Raw genomic sequence first — 4,348 nt, forward strand, 5'->3', positions numbered from 1 at the left:
GTGTGTGTGTGTGTGTGTGTGTGTGTGTGTGTTGACGTTCCAGCAGTTTCAAAATAAGAGAATATGTTGTTTATTATTGCTTTTCTTGGTGAACTCTGGATCTTTACATACAAACTAATTACATTTTAACTAACACAGTCACTTTTACTCTTGATTTATTGATTAGTGAACACAGCCAGGCGTTTATTTTCATTATTGTTTAGTGTATAAAACGTCAGAAAACGTCTCAGAAAATAACAGAATATAATGCAGAAGCTTGTTTTGCTTTTTTTTGACAATGCACATTTGTTTCTTCTATATTTAAATTGCATTGCAGGATTTTTTATTGTGCAAATAAACCTTTCAATTTGTTATTTAACGTTTCTTCTTTTAAAAAGTCCCCCGTGGATTTGCATGTTTTCACCTGCTCCTCCTCCTCCTCCTCCTGTTTTGGGATTTGTCTAAGTGGCGTTATCACTCAGCTCCCAGCTGTCCCTCCACACCTCTTCGTCTTCCTCACACACTCATTTCCTTGGACCTCCTCCCGCCTCTGCATTTCATAGCCGCGGACCAATCGCAGCGTTAGCATCTGGTTCCTATTGTAGCCAGGGATTAAAATACTGTGTGTGTGTGTGTGTGTTAGCTTGCATTCAGTCTGGCCTCTCATGGGATTTTGGACATCAGCTGCCTCCTACTTACACTCTTAAAGGTGTGTGTGGTGTTGTTGTTGTTGTGATGTTTCTCTTGTTGTCAGATACTCATGAATCCATAATGAGCTGACCTCCATCTGCGCCGCAGCAGAGATAAAAAATCAGCAGGATTATTATGCTTTTGCTTTTGATTATTATGCTGATTATTGTCTCTATATTAATTGTTTTGTGTGTGAAATGTCAGAAAACAGTAAAGGTCCCAAACCCAAAGGTGTTCACTTTCCTCTGATAGAAGACAAATCGGTTCATCTTTTCACTTTTAAAGCCAAGTGTTCGTTATTGATCTCCTCCTCTCTCATCTTTTGTGTTTTGGACATTTAAGGACATCACCTTCGGCCTCTTAGACGTTGAGATTGGCCTTTTTTTTGACTAACAAACAGATCTATTAATCAGATTTTAGAGAATAATCAATATTTGCAGCTCAAGCTGAATGAAAACGGCCGCCAGCGTTTTATTTTCCTCTTGTCTCCAGTTCATTCCTTTCCTCGTCTCCTCTCGTTTGGTCTCTCCATTTTCACCTCCTCCCACGCACCTGCAGACCCTCATTTGCATAAAACGCTCCAAGGTCACCTGCAGGGTTACTGAGCGCGTCTACAGACACAAAGCGCTCTGAGGTTCGAGATGCCAAGAGACAAAAGCGCAGGGGTTGATGCGCTTACATCACCTGACAGAGTATCAATTAATCTGTAATAAATCAATGTTCTGATTGGCTTCTCCTCCTCTTCTTCTCTCCTCATGTCCCTGTGCTGATTACCTGCCGGCCGTCACTCATCACAGGTAAGAACAAATCCTAGTTCACTACACTCGTTTATAAAATCACATACAAAAACAAAGCCGACCCTGCACATATAATTTATTAAGAATCTGATCACGTGATTGGCTGATTGTCTCGCCCCTTAAACAGAAATCATACATTCAACTTCTCTTTATATGTGTTGCTTTGACCTTTGACCCCTGTGCTCTTGGTGGGCCATGTTGTTTTTGATGTTGAAGTGAAGCCTCTTGTGCCTTGTGGGCGTGTTAGCTTAGCATTAGCCTGAAGGAAGCGGAAGTGGCGGTTTGTGGCTGGTCGTCTGACAGCAGCACACTCTCGTGCTGCTCAGTGTGTGTGTGTGTGTGTGTGTGTGTGTGTGTGTGTGTGGCGTGCCCCCTCCCGCCAGCAGGGGGCTCCCTTCCCTTCCCCTCCCAGCCTCCTCCCCCCTCCTCCCTCTGCTAACTGACCCATTTTCCCGTCTCCAGGGGGGTGAGGCAGCGTGTGGGGGGAGGTGGGGGAGAGGGAGCTGTACCTCCTGCCGCTCCCTCGCTCTTTGATGCAGGAAAAAAAAAAAAACGATGCAGGAAGATGAGATTTGAGTGTGTGTGTGTTTTGGAGACACCACCCAGCCCTGCCATGTGTGATTCCAGCGCTCCCCGCTGGCTGTTTGTTAAACACGACTGTCACAGTGACACCTTGTTTCTGTTTAACCTGTTGTGCAGTAAGTGTGTGTGGTAAATTTCCTTTAACCTGCATATTAACACGTAGACAAAAAACTGGATGGCGCCCAAAGTGACAAATCCAACGCTCTCCTGCTTCTCTTATATTAACATAAAACTTAAATTAATAGACTTTTATTTGCTTAAATCACTGAACCTGACCCTGGTCGGTAACGCTGAATGATTTCTGTTTCTGTAAAATGAACTGAACGTTTAAATTGTGGAGAATCCTAACCGCTCTAACGGCGTGTATCATGTCCATACTGGCAAAAGTTGAAACATTTATATGTGTATGCTCGATCTAAGCAGCTTTTAAGTAGCTCAAGTGGGCTTCAAGAGGTTTTATACATCCAATGAGCGTCTATTTGTCAAAACATGCAGCTGCACCAGGTCAGTGAAAGAGACAGGCTTCTATTAGAAGTTTTACGGTAAGTTAATGTCTTTTGTGGGTTTTGGACTGTCTGTGTGAAGACGTCACCTTGGAGCTGTGACGGCTGGTTCATAAATTCACAGGGAGTAGATGTTACGAAAAGACATGAAATAAATACCATTTAAAAAAAGACAAATAGGCACAAAATAAACAAACTTAAGGAGCTGAAACAAAAGAGTCGGAGTCTTCTTAGCCTTTCTGGCTTTGGGAAAATGTAAGAAACATTATTTTACAGACTAAAAAATAAATATAATATCAGATAAAAATACCTGCAGCCTTCGTGGTCATGCAATATCACACATGCTTCAGCGCTGCTGGCCGTATACGCATACATATTTCATGTGATGGTGAGGAGGAGTCATGCAGAGGAGGAGCGGCAGGAGGGTCCGCAGATAAACACCACCTCCTCTTCTATTAAACCCCTTCAGACGTGCACCGTGTTACTTTTAAAGTTCAAGTTTAAAGCACCTGTTGTATCATTTAATTATCGTCTCTTACGCACAGAGAAAACAGGACTTCAGAGAGCCGTTAGTTCAGTCAGTCGTTGTGTATCGCCCATTTCTAATTTCCGTCTGTCTTCTCCTGTGAGCAGCGTCCCTGGAGCTGGTGGAGCTGATGCGTTGGTCCACACAGACTCCGGGGTCCGGGCGGGGGGGGCGGGGCAGTGCTGCAGGCTGCAGGCCCTGATAAGACGTCTCCAGAGACCTGTGGACAGATTAAAGCCCGCAGGCCTCTGCGCTCGTTCAATTCGCTTCACTTTGATTCAAACTTTACGCTTCCTCCGGGGAGACGGGGTGTGCTGCCGGCGTTTTCTTGTGCCTGATAAGGGGGACGTCGAAGCACACTCGGTAACCTGCTCAATAAACAGTTAGCAGCAGGGGAGAGCTTAAACTAAAATAACCTTTTACCCTTTCTGTACGAGCACGAGATAAAACAGTCCAATCCAAACGTAGACTTCCTCAAAATTCATAAGCTTTCACACTCCAGTGATTCATGTCAGGTGTTCGGACTGGCTGTTCTGTAAAGATCAAATGATGCTGTTCATGTACGCATCTGTGTGTGTCTGAGCTGCTACGATTAGTTGATTGAATTTTTTAAAAACTGTTTTGATATATAATCGATAAAAACCAGAAACATGCTGATTTCATCTTCTTAAATGTGAGGAACTGCTGCTTCGAATCTTTGGGTTTTTGTGATGAGCATTTTTGTTGTGATGTTTCTCTTGTTGTCAGAGTTTTAAGAGACAGTATAAGATTTTACAGGAAGCATTTTTAAAACGTTATTTGGTCCCATTTGACCGTGAGGACAGTGTGGATGTTCTCTGAATGAAACCAGACAGGGAAACAGTTTTTACAGACAGAACTGAACCTCCAAAAACGTTGTGCAGCAGCCTGACGTTGGGGATTTAAGGAAAGGTTCAGCTTCATGTAAATGTCCTCTGATAGCCGGGAAACAACTCAACTTCTTTAAGGCGCTTTAAACAAAATGTTGGATGTGAGAAGGAGAAGTTAGTGTCCAGTCAGAGCTCAATCCGAACTAGGCCTGGACAATAAAACAATAACAGTAATTATTGCACTATTTTTTATTCATTTACAAGTTTTTTTTCTATTAACAGGTTATTTTGTTGAGTGAAATATATTTATATATTAAATATATCCTGCATATTTGTTGACAAAGATTTTATCATAATTGTTTTGAATGTTCTACCTCAGATTTGTGAAGTGATCCGCTGTTTGGCCTCAAGCGTTCTGACCAT

General features: G+C 42.8%; 1 protein-coding gene across 2 annotated transcripts in view; it reads left to right on the forward strand.

Moving 5' to 3' along the window:
- The window catches only part of agap1 (ArfGAP with GTPase domain, ankyrin repeat and PH domain 1), a 171,602-nt gene that overhangs the window by 29,228 nt on the left and 138,026 nt on the right, over positions 1–4,348 (forward strand). The window lies entirely within an intron of this gene.

The sequence above is a fragment of the Micropterus dolomieu genome, linkage group LG01 (assembly GCF_021292245.1).
Source record: "Micropterus dolomieu isolate WLL.071019.BEF.003 ecotype Adirondacks linkage group LG01, ASM2129224v1, whole genome shotgun sequence".
Taxonomy (NCBI): Eukaryota; Metazoa; Chordata; class Actinopteri; order Centrarchiformes; family Centrarchidae; genus Micropterus; species Micropterus dolomieu.